Here is a 12,470-nt window from a genome sequence, read left to right on the forward strand (position 1 = left end):
ATGACTGTAGAGTGTGATAAAATAGCACTCTGCACACCCGCAAACATCTTAACCTCAAGCAGTTCTGGAAAAAGTGCTCCTCCACTAGCTAGATAGAATACAAGATTACCTTGTTTTTAAAATTAGACTCACTCAGAATAAGATGGCAACTTGAAAGGACAGGCTGGTAATCCTCTGTCTGGATCGTTTACCACCAGGCTTGTCCGCTGTTTTACTTTTTTAAGGAATACTTTTAGCGCAAACTACCAACCGCCAGGTTGCATTCAGGAAGCTAATTTTAATTACCTGGACAAACTGTCCCACCCCGGGCTCGCCCCCCCCCCCGTTCTATTGCGCAAGTACCGCCCTTCTGTGGGTGACTACGTTTCCCATGTTGCCGCGCGAGTGCGGCGCCATGCGTACGGGGGCGGGGAGAGGCCGGAGCGCATCACGTGGCCGTCTCCCTATAAAAGGCGACGCTGCGCCGGCTGTCCCATTGTTATCACCGACGAAGTTGGGGTTGGTGGTCCGCCTGGCCTGGGCCGCCGCCGCTGCCTGCCAGAGCCTCCCCGCTGCCGCCCTCGCCTACCCATTTCCTGCTCCCTCCCCTCCGAAGGCACGGAGCTGCTACCTCCGCACCATCCCCTGCTTAGGGGATCTTGGGCTTCGCCCTGCAGCCCCGGCCTGTGTAGAGGGAAGGGAGGAGGGACCGGCGGGCGGGAGGAACCCCTACCCGGTGAGTGGCTGGATTCAGCTGGGCTGGCTGGCTGGCTGGCGTGAAGAGGAGGGCGTGCCTTGCGAGGGGCCGGGCTACGGGGGTCTTTTGGCGGGGAGGGCGGGAGGAAAGAAGCGGGCAGGAGACCCCCCCCTTCCCCAGGAAAAGACCTGTAGGCGCTGCGGCGGCGTCTTTGCGCGGGGGGGGGGCTTTCCCCTCGCTGGGTGAATTCTCGCCGCCCTGCTGGCCCTTCCTTGGAAGGAAGAAGGATGGGCGATGCTTCTTTCCTGGAAAGGGAGAGCGGAGAAGCGCTTCCTGCCTCCCTGGCCGAGGCAAGGATGGTTTGAGGAGGGGGCGAGGGGAGGAAAAGCGCGCCTCGCCCTTTGACGTTGCAGGATGGAGGAGACCGACTTCCCTTCGGCCTTTTGCATTTGAATCCCCGGACGCGCTTTTTAGGTCTTGGTTTTGTCGCAGCCTTCTCTTCGCTGACGGCAAACCCGATTCCGGGATTGCACGCTAATGTCTCTCTGGTGATTGAGGAGCAGCTGGGTGCTCTCCTGTCTTGAGCCTGATCGGAGGGTTTGTGGGGGGTCTCCGCGTGGGGGAGAGAGAGAGAGTGAGAGAAAGGCCGGGGCCGCCTTGTCAACTTGAGTTCAGATTGCCTAAATGGGAGGTTGCAGTTAACCTCAATAGGAATTCCCTCCCTTGATGCGTAGTGTGTAAGCTACCGTACCTGAAAATGAGGTCGGTAATTATCTCTGGCTGCAGTTGTTAAAATCCAAATGCTGCTTAGTGGAGGAGGAGGAGGAGGATATTCAAAGTGAGACTTGCACCTTGTGCAAATAATCTAGATCTGGAACGGGGAGGGGGGAGGGAAGCAGGGGAAAGGTTCACTATCCGAGGCTGCATCACTGAGCCAAAAGTATCTCCCCAAAAGCCCTATGGGTAAATTTATATAGTGTTTGTAGAAATGTTTGGTCGTCTGATTAGGTATCTATAGACACTTTTTTGCAAAAGTAGTTTTCTCCCCCTGTGTAGGTAAACTATATTACCAGTTTTCATTCTTTAGGGTACAATGGGGGGGGAGGGATACGGGATTCAGATATGTTATGGGTGGCATTTGTGGGGTAGTGCCCACTACCTTAATGTTGGATTTTAGAACAATCCGTTCAAAGAGGTTCATTATACATAGTTCTGGGATCATCTTATATGACAGAAGATATCCTGAAAAATAGGCAGAAAGTGATGCCTTTGGGATAAGAGTGGGCTCTGATATTTTAAGATACGGATAACTTATTTTCAGTTGACTTTGGCCTTGAGGTTAAGGGAGTCCTAACAAAAATCTAAAATACTACCGAAAGCTCTCTTTTTGGAAGATTCTAGAAAATCTTTTGACTAGTACTACTACTTCCTTAGGCCTTGGAGTTAGAGGGCACATATATTATAGGTTAATCATAGCAAATATTAAGGTGATGAATGTTTTGTCTTACAGATTTAATGCTAAAGAATTTATTCATTCTGAAAATATTAAATGAAATATAAAAACCGGCCTGAAAAAGGATACCATAAATATTAATGTTTGGTAGAGCAAGGATTTTTCATATGAAATTGTTAATGTATTGTAACGGACATTTTATGAAAGATGTGACATAGGCTTAGAAATGGGTTGTGTATATACATAGCTTCAGAGATTTTCCAAAGTAAAGAAGATGAGAACAAAAATCCAAAGATACAAACCATAACTTGCTTGTTAATATATATATATATATATATATATATATATATATATACCAAATCATAAATGCAGATGCTTATTCAGATAGCCATTTTTTTTATTTGGCTATAGTATACCTGCAAACTATGCCTCTTGCAGTATAGAATTGACTATTCCTGCATTATGCTACATTTGATAATTTTCAGGAAGTGCAAAATTTTCTTCTGAAGCATTGGAAACCTCGGAGAAATATTAATGATTCCAGTTTTTATAAGCTCTATAAGTTAAGAGGAGGGGAAGAATTAGGACTTTGTAGGTTTTTAGATTCAAAGAGAAAAATGTATTTTGGGGAGTACAGAAGAGCACTGCTACCAAACCAAATGTGTCTTTTCCTGCTGTGGAGAAGGAAAGACTCTATCCCTCTTCCAAGTTCCTAATATTTTAAAATATATATAAGTCTAAAATCCTGCACATCCCTAGGTGTCATTCAGTTCAGGGTTTCAGGAGACTGGGACTGGAAGATCTTCTGATACTTTTTTGAACTGAATCAAAAACATGAAAATCATCCAGGATTTATAATAGGAGCCATTGTGTTCATATTGGGAAACAGGAATAATATCACTATTAAATAATGTAAACAACTTGAACGAATGGTTGCAAGATTTAAAGTAAGTTTATACTTCATTCCTCATACTCATAACTTAATTGTATGTGGAGAACTAGGAAGAGATTCATTTCATATTTTTGCATAAAGGAAGTTGCTGGACTAGTTCCCCCTGATAATCAACTTTTTAAATGATTTCATTACTTGAAAATTATTTAACCCTGCTCAAATTTTGTTTCAGAATCCAGCAGTGAAACCTTAGAGGGAAAAATACAGTATTGTGCTTTTTAGGTTACTTGATGTTATTTTTATTTTTATAAATTTGTCATATATGTATAACATGAATAGGAAAGTTTAGATTATTTGTTAAATTGTCCCAGATAGGTAACAAAATAACTTCTTTTGAGATTTGTCCAAAGTGTTGATCAATAGCAGTGATGTCACAATACTGACTGTTCTAGAATGCTATCTTGCAAGATATTACTAATATAGAGAGCATCTGAATTATGGTCAGATGTGAATGATATAAAAAGTCAAATTTCTTTAATTGTATAAAATATTTTGGTAATAATTTGTAAGATATATTTCTTCAATGAAAACAAAAGCATAGAACAGACCTTGGGTTGTAAATTTAAACCTTGTTTTTCATTCAGTTACTATTAAGTAGAAGTCATATACATCTTTTTTTAAAAGTCAACAAACACAAATACTGCATATATTTAAAATGAAATTATGTAAACCTGTGTTTTTCCCCCCAACGTGATACAGTAGCTTTCATGGTTGCCTTTCTTTCCCACTTTATTTTCATGATAATTCTGTAAATTATAGTTTAGGCCCATGGTCATCCAGTAAATCAGTATCTTAAGTTCCAGCCACCCAAAGCCTAGTTTTTTCCCTTCCTTAGCTATCACTTGCTTAAATTACTAACAAGAACATTGGAGTTTGTCCTTTGATTTCATTGATGGACTCGGCAAACTGTTTTTCTTGTGTGTAGTAGCTGACCTCTCCTAGAATATGATGATGCAAGAGTCCGATGATTGACATCTTTGGCTTTTACCTGACAAGTAATCTGTTTTAATCTAAATGTGTTTGGTTAAAATGAAAATATAGCAAATGTAATACAGGAGACTGGTCCTGCTATTCATACATTGTTTCTGTAGACTGATTCTCAGGAGATTGGAACATGATAGGAAGGGAAGTATATCTGGTTTGGGAAAAACCACCTCTGAGTGAAAATCTTTGTATCTGCTTGGGGGGGAATAGCTAGGAAATAAATATAACCCATCAAGAAAATCACAAGGATAAAGCTGCATGGCATAGAAAATTCAAGGTGAGTCTCCATATGTACTTATTTGTATATGCCAGAAATCTCTAAGCCACAAGAGAACAGTTTGAGTGTTGATGCATAATAGGGTACAATTATCTCTGGATATTCATTCAGGAAGGGTATATTGGGAACAGAGTTGCCTTGTTTGTTGAAGTCATGGAATTCCATAAAGTTTAGAAGACATAAATGAGACAGGCTTTTCTATCAAACAACAGGATTCCCTGTTTTATTTGTGTAAAAGCAAATTACTAGGAGTGCACTATCACTCATATCCCCTTGAACCAGGAAACTGAAACTGAACTGTAGATGAAAAATGAAATTAGAGCCATATGAAAAAGAGACTTGTTTTAAAAGACTAGTTTGGTGGATGCAGCAGATCAGAGACAGCCCTTAGAATAATGCATGCCAGTTGCATCTAAACTAATCTTAATGAGGCAATTAACACATCTGTGATCATTTACATCAGACATGTCAAACACAAGGCGGGGGGGGGGGGGGCGGATCCAGCCCGCGAAGTGGTTTCATGTGGCCCACGAAGCCATCCTGGAAACAGTGAGGGAACGGCCCCCACTGCCTTGGCCCTGGCCCAGAGACCCTCCTCCTGCCAGAGACCCTCAGATCTGTCCCACTCCTGCCCAGGCCCCCATAGGCACCCTTGATGCGAACGATGTAGAGCTGGCCACGCTCACCCAGTAGGCCATATGCACTCTAGCCACGCCCACCCAGTAGGCCACGCCCATCCTGGCCATACCCACCCGGCCCCCTGAGGGCAACCGCAATGCTGATGTGGCCCTTAATGAAATTGAGTTTGACACCCCTGATTTACATGATATTCTTACTAATATCCTTATGCAAATGATGTAAATTGCCACAACAATATTCTTTCATAAATTTAACATTTTAACTGCAACTAAGACACACACACATCCCCAAGATGGACTGTTAAAACAAGGTTTCACTACAATAGTAATAGACTTCAGTCATCCTCACTTGGACTCTGAAATATTGTTCTAGAAATGAGAAATCTAGTTTCCAGAAATCCTGGAAATTATGGTGTCTGGAAGTTAGATTTCTCATGTGTAGATGCTTGGAATCACAGAGGAAGTATATTGGAAATAGAATTGCCCGTATTACAATACTTTATACAAGGATATTCTACCTATATTAATATATACCCTTAGGCAAGCCTAGTGTGCACCATTGGAGTGTTGTATACATTTCTACACGGCATCCTAATATTATTGACCTAGGAGAAGTGCAGAAAAGGGCAGAGTAAGAATATAGTAACTGTCTCTTTAGTTTCTCTTTCACAGTGGTAAAACCTGAGTACAATTCTTTGGTTGCATTTTGTCAGATCTGTTCCTATATAGGACACAGATTGAAAATCTCTGTAAATGCACTGATGCAGAAGATCTATTTTGTGCTGATGAATTCATAATCAAGAATGTTGAATAAATCACTCTTAGGCTATTTATTGATTCAGTTAACTTTGATCATTTGACCAGATAAACTTCTTGCTGTGGATTATATTCTTTCTTGCCAATACAGTACATAAATAATATGTCCATTTTGTATTTCCTTTTTGTATAAAAATTCTAATACAAAATTATTTTTAAAAAATTTTCTGAAGCTAATTTACAGAACACATGTGTTATCTGTGGAGAGATACAATAGATCTCTTCTTTTGAAACAGTTGATTTGTATTTGCCTTGTGGTGCATCAGTCTTGTCCTTGTACTGAGCTATTTCAATCCTGGTGGCCTAGCTCAAAATCCTGCACTAAAAACATTGTAGTATGCATTTCTTTGGAATATGTTCTGTGTTTTATACTAGATGTAACAGCCTGCTGAACTTTTTAAAAACAAGATCAGGCTTGGATCATTTGCAGCCATCTGATGTTTGAGTCTTCTAATGATGTCATCTTATTCAAGGAGTTTGCTTCTCTGCAATGAAGGTGCCATGTCATTCTGGATGCATCATTTCTGCTTACAAGTATGTGGTAACAATGAAATTAGGTACTCCAGAATTCTAAAATAAAGATCCTATCCTAGAGGGATATGTCAAAGGTCTATGGCTGTTTTCTCCTCCAAATTATTGTTTTTTTGCGGGTACTTAAAAACAGTATTTTAAAAAAGCCCCCTATTTCCTGGTTTAAGATGACTTTCAGTGATTAATGCTTCCCTATTCTTTGCCTAAGTTAAATTATTTTCTTCAATAGTGCTGTAGCCCAATTCTTCTGCTGCAGTGGAGATATGTAGTAGAGTTATGTCTAGGGAGTTTCTGATCTTTATTTGGAACAGTGCTATATCTATCTGCCTTTGCCTTCCCTTCAGTGATGAGAAGAATATAAAGGCAAAGGTTTTTCAGTGCGCATTTCTTCACTGTTCTGGTTGATTGGCCAGTTTATTTGCAATTTGATTCTCCTGAAGCTTCAGGAAAAAATACTTCTTCAAGTAGATATTAAAAGTATGTTCTGGTCCTTATGTGCCCTAACTGAGCAATTTTGTTCCAACTCATGAAATAAAATTGGCAGCATAGAAATTTGATTAATAAAAGAAAATGACTGCAAGAGATGGACTTTGAATTAATGGTGCTTGACTACACTGGTGCCATGGTTTGGGCTAGGAATATTCTAGCTCATTTTGGCTGTAATGAACTAGTTTTTCAGGAAGGCTGCATTGATGACTCCTCCCTTCCTTCCTTCAAGAGGCTCAAGATAGCCTGTAATTCTCTCTTCCCACCTGCCCATTTATTTTTACTTCGTCACTGAGCCTAATTGTGACAGAAGAAGAGATGATAACTAGCCAAAAATGGTGCCTGCCTGGATAGGAAAGTGCTTTAAATATCTTGTCCTAATACAGTACAGTACTCTTACTTCCACATCATATTGGCTGATCAGCCTAACCATTTATCTATTTGTATTGATTTGAAAAAATAAGAACCCAAGAAAGAAAAGAATAAGATTGCGAGCCTGATCTGTAGATCCAGTGCACCTACTGTAGTATAGTCTGATATTTGTACTTTAACAGACAAGCTAGCATTCTGTACTTGACAAGTACTGTAGGAATTATCAGTACCCAAAGTCATTAAATATGCCTCAATTATCAGTACCCAAAGTCATTAAATATGCCTCATCGCTCCAAATCAAACCTTATTATCACATTGCTGTGATATTTAGGGGAAAGCAGACATATTTGTGGCTGTGCCTTTAGTGATTGTGCTGCTAAGGGTATGGCTTTTATGCAGCAGAGTGAAAAGTGTTTCCCAAACATCAACATCACTGTGGTAGCCATCTTTTTCTGAATTAAAATTAAAGGAACATTTCGCTCCAATAGTATTAAAAGATTTCTGTTTAGAATTTATAAGCATACTTGCCTTCAGAGTAAACCTCCGCTTACCTTGACTTACTGTTCTAAATAAAGCGTCTTGTCTGGGAGAAACAAGATATTCTAAATATTCTAGATATCTCAGTTTGAGTGCTGTGTATCATTGCTTTTGAACAGTAAAATCATACTAAGTAAAGTCATTAGTTACAGCTACTATTCTGCTGCAGAGCGAAATGGAATAGTGAAGCTAATAGAGATATATAGTAGGCAGCCTTTCACATAGATTAAATGCATTTTATTTCTCTTGATAAATCAATTATTGGACTTAAAGGATCTAGCAACACATTTATTTTTATTTGTTTCTTAGTTTTAATGTTGTCCATCCTGGTGAGGAAATGTTTCTTTTTAAAGGTCACATTTCCCCCCCCTCCTTTTTTATTTTTTGTTAAGATATTGTCCCCAAAAGTTTGTCTCCTTATCTAACAACTTCCTGTATCGCTAAATATGGTAGTAAGAAAGTACAACCACAATGATTTCAATATTTTCTAGTACAGGTAGTTTTAGCTTAGCAGTCACAATTGGGAACAGCAACTCTGTTACTAAGTAAAACATCTGATGACCATGATGAACATTTTTTTCTTCTGTCTTCACGATTAACTCTGCTTGTTGCAAACTAGTTGTGAAGCTCACCAGTGGTGTGTGGCTCTAGGACATTGCAATGGTTTTTGTAAATGTGATTGCAAAGCTCTTTTTATACTGTTGTAACTTTGAATAGTCTCTAAACCAGGACTTAACTGGTGGTATGCGTACCACTTGTGGTACATTAACGAGTGGCAGGTGGTACGCAGCCCTGCCTAGCCAAGTGTAATGGGGGAGGGAAAGAGCCAGCGCAGGCAAGGACTTAACTGTGAGAGAGTCCTCTGGAGCTGCAGAGTGGCTGGGGGGAGGCAAAGGCCCCAGGCTCACTTCTGGCTCACCCTCCCCCCTGAGAAAGGGGGGGCAGAGACAGGAGAGGCTATAAAAGGAGGCAGTTTGAGTGGGAGAGGGAGAGAAGAAAATAAGAAGCCTTGGGAGGAGGTGGAGTCAGCTCTAGCTGCACTGAAGGTGAAAGGGGGGGGGCGACCGGCCATGAGCTGATCTACAACTTCTGTGGCAGCCACCTGTGCTGGCAGCAACAAACAGGCAAGAAATGCAGCAGAGGAGGGGTTGCCCTCCACGAGGAATGAAGAAAGGTAGCATCAGCTGTAGGTGAGACAGGGAGGGAGGGAGATGGAGAGTGGAAGGATTCTTATGTGCTTTTGTGACTGAAGTTCTGGGATTTGTGCAATGGGGGCTTTGTGTTCTTAAGAAGTGTTCGGCAATTTCTATTTGGCTGATGGCTGATGTCTCCTGTTATTGTTAACTAAGTTTTGCTGCAAGGGATTTTGAAGTATTTTTCTCCTGAATGGATTTTGCCTGTAACATTCCTTTACTTATGAATGAAGCCATTTGGGGAGGCTGCCTTAGCGGGCAGCCAATACTTACTACATTTCTTCCTTAAGTGCTGGCTGCCAGCTCATTAACTTTCCTTTCTATCCAGTAGCTAATTCTTAAAGGGGAATGTGCCTTTTTAAGCTAGTTCACTCATCAGCTTGTCTTTTCTGTCTCTGGAGGTTTTTCCTTGTTTGATGAATATATGGAAGAGAGAAAATAGGGGTGGGTGGGGGGTTTCAAATTCTTCCTTCAGAAGGAGGTGGGCATGAGAAAGAGGGAGGGAGGGAAGGAAGTCCCGCCTTAGCACTTGGCCACCAGCAGCCCTGCCATTGTCTTTGCTTGGCAAAAAGTTGCAAAAGGGTATCACATGACCATGAGACACTGTGACCATCATAAATATGAATCAGTTGCCAAGCATCCAAATATAAATCACATGACCCTGGACATGCTGCAATGGTCATAAGTGTGAAAAATGGTCATAAGTCATTTCAGTGCAATTGCGACTATGAACAGGGTGGTTGTTTTTTTTTTGTCACGTTTGTGACACCTTGCTAGGTGGTACTCAAATATTGCCATATCCTAAAAGTGGTATAATCGGTGAAAAGGTTGAAAAGCTCTTCTCTAAACAAGGCAGTCGGTAAGCAAAGACTACCTCTATTAATATTTATGGAAATTACAAGTCAAATAAGGACATTAACAGAAAGGTTACACTTTTGGGGACCTACTTCAAATTGTCTACAAACAGAAGAGTTGAAGCATTATATATTATACAGGTAGTATGTTTAATTGATATTCATGCATTTTTCTTTCCATTTCAAATGAATGTGAGTACAGTATTGCAGAAATTTGAATGGAATATGCTAGCTACATAACTGTTACTAAGATGATCACCTGATTTATATTTTTGGCTTAGTATTATTTTAGAATGGAGATCATTTTACTTTGAGAAAACCATTCCTAAAATGTTTCAACGTGATAGAATAGTATAGGCAAATAGTAATGTAAGTTCTGAATTGTTTAGATATACAGCTGAAATCTCAAAATGTATTGTAATATCACCAAACAAGAGAGTGTGAAATCAGAATTATCTGCCAGCCTATGTTGAAAAATAGTACAATATTAAAATCCTGTCAAAGAATTGTGAGAAGCAGTAATGGCAGCCAATGTGTCAATTTTAATTTTTAATATAGTAAATATTGATAAATATAAACAATGTAAACAAAAGCTGTTTTGGGCTTCTCCATAAATTTTAAAAGTGGGATGGGTCATGAGAGAAAAATATTTTAAGAAACACTGATCCAAGGCATAAAAATGTTAACAAAAGAGACAAATAAAAACATAATAATTACAATTCCACAATTGTTATCTAAAGTTATTATCTATTCTAATTGTTTTTAGGAATTCTTTCATATGTTCAACATCTAATTTGCTTTTTTGTTTAAGATTTAACTATTGGTTTAGATCTATTCCAGTGAGTTTGCTTAAGGAAAAATAAATACAAAAGTCCATGCAATCAAAACTCTGAAATGGAAGGAAGAAATGTCACAGTGGAGGAGAAGGAACAGCAGAAGTAATGTGGGAATCCCCTTGGAGTTCTTTTGATTACCTGACCATAGATACTAAACTATGACATCTAAGTTTCCAGAGGCAAGGAAGCAGCCTTGAGAATCGGATGCTAAACTGGGACCAGTTCAGCTGGGTATGGGTGGTGACTAGAGCAGGCTTTAAATTATATCTCTTCATTTGGTATAGTAGACCTTCTGGAAAAGCACACCTATATTTCAATTTTAAGTATTATATTGGTTAAAATTACATTATCTTTCTTTAAAACAAATAAATGAGGAACCTGCAGATGTTACAGGTCTGATTGCTGGTAACAACATGTTGCCAGGAACAGCTGGAATGATTTTGTTAAAAAAGATGTAGGCCTAAAAATCACCATGCAACCAATTACTGAGGGGATTTTTGCCTGTACCAACTGTTCCCATTTCCCACTCCTTTTTTCTGCTACCATTTGTATTTCCTAAGGGAAAAAAAATGCCCAAAGGCAGATTCACCCCAGTATCCATTATGGTGAAAGGGAGACACAGAGCTCTACCAGGTGTGATAGGGATCATTAATTATATTTTGTATATTGTGCCACTCTTGTTTAAATGCATAGCTATAGTTATTTGATTTAAATGCTTGTCTAGGATCTTCTCTTACTTGGCTATCAGTTGTACGGTATATAAGTCAGGTAATTCATTTCTGTGTCTGGTTTATTGATGCCTAATATATAGAAAAAATTCAGCTGGAAAGTTTGCTGGTTCAAGATGGTAACTTCAGTGTGATAAATTTTTAATACAGAGATTAAATTAAACCACAGACCTGTCAGCTTTTAATTCCTGAAGTTATATCAGAAGATGCATTGATAGTGTTCTTAATGAATCGCCACATATATAGCTTTATCTTCTAGCAGTAAAAGGGAGCCAGTCAAATATGACTCCATTTCCAGATAATCAGCTTTAAAAAACTTGGTGGAAATAGCCTTCCAGAAAATTGTGAAGACCTGGCTTTTCCCCCAGTAAATGAGTTTGTTATGCAAAGCCTTGATTATTGCATTGTTAACACTGTATTTTGTGATAGAAAGAAAGAAAAAGAAAAAGAAAGAAAGAGAAAGAAAGAAAGAAAGAAAGAAAACATTTTTGTGGATTGATGTTAGCTGGTCAGAAGAATTGTTGCTTCTGGAATATTTCCCATTCTACTGTTAGATTTATAAAATTGCTAAAGAGGCAAGAGCTTGAAGGCTGTAGTAGGCAAGGTGGTAGCTGTGGTCAAATGATAGCAAAAGAACAAAGGATAAAAGAGAATGAAGTGACTTGACAGAGAGTAGTACTCAAACTGCAAAGCCTGCAATGGCCAAAGGTACAAAAGCAGCAACGATGAGTGTGGTTTGTGCAAAAAAATGTGAGAGAGCAAGAGAGAGAGAGATTCTTAAATATAATTACAAAGAGTTCTTATTGAATTACACAGCACCAAACTTTACTTAGCCAGAAACAAAAACAGTTGTGTTACCAGCAAGAAATTGTGTCCCTTATACTGACTGGCCTCTTTATAGTGTGTATGAAAGATTAATTGTATGAAGTTCTTTTGAATACCAGTGTTAGACATAACATATCTACTGTTTGTTTGATTCTTCAGTTATTGAGGATCAGGATCATAGTTATTTGATGCTCATGTGCCTCTAGCATCATTTTGTGAAAAATGGAGGTCTTAAGGTCTTTCAAGAGTGACCAAAATTCACCATGAACTTAGGAAAAATCTGCAGTTAAATCCCTTTTGACAGCCTTTACT

The 12,470-nt window shown here is 39.4% G+C and overlaps 1 protein-coding gene across 5 annotated transcripts in view; it reads left to right on the forward strand.

Annotated features, from left to right (window-relative positions):
* Positions 1 to 494: 494 nt before the first annotated feature.
* CSRNP2 (cysteine and serine rich nuclear protein 2) overlaps positions 495 to 12,470 on the forward strand; it is a 50,033-nt gene continuing 38,057 nt past the window's right edge. For 3 of the 5 annotated variants that reach the window (XR_014024983.1, XM_081316622.1, XM_081316625.1), the window contains exon 1: positions 495 to 715. The gene's annotated coding sequence lies outside the window, so the exon portion shown is untranslated. Of the gene's footprint in view, positions 716 to 3,689; positions 4,343 to 6,171; positions 6,331 to 12,470 lie in introns of those variants that run through there. The other 2 variants (XM_081316624.1, XM_081316623.1) reach the window with 2 other exon arrangements.

Source organism: Vipera berus (genome assembly GCF_964194415.1).
Source record: "Vipera berus genome assembly, chromosome: 2".
NCBI classification, from domain to species: domain Eukaryota; kingdom Metazoa; phylum Chordata; class Lepidosauria; order Squamata; family Viperidae; genus Vipera; species Vipera berus.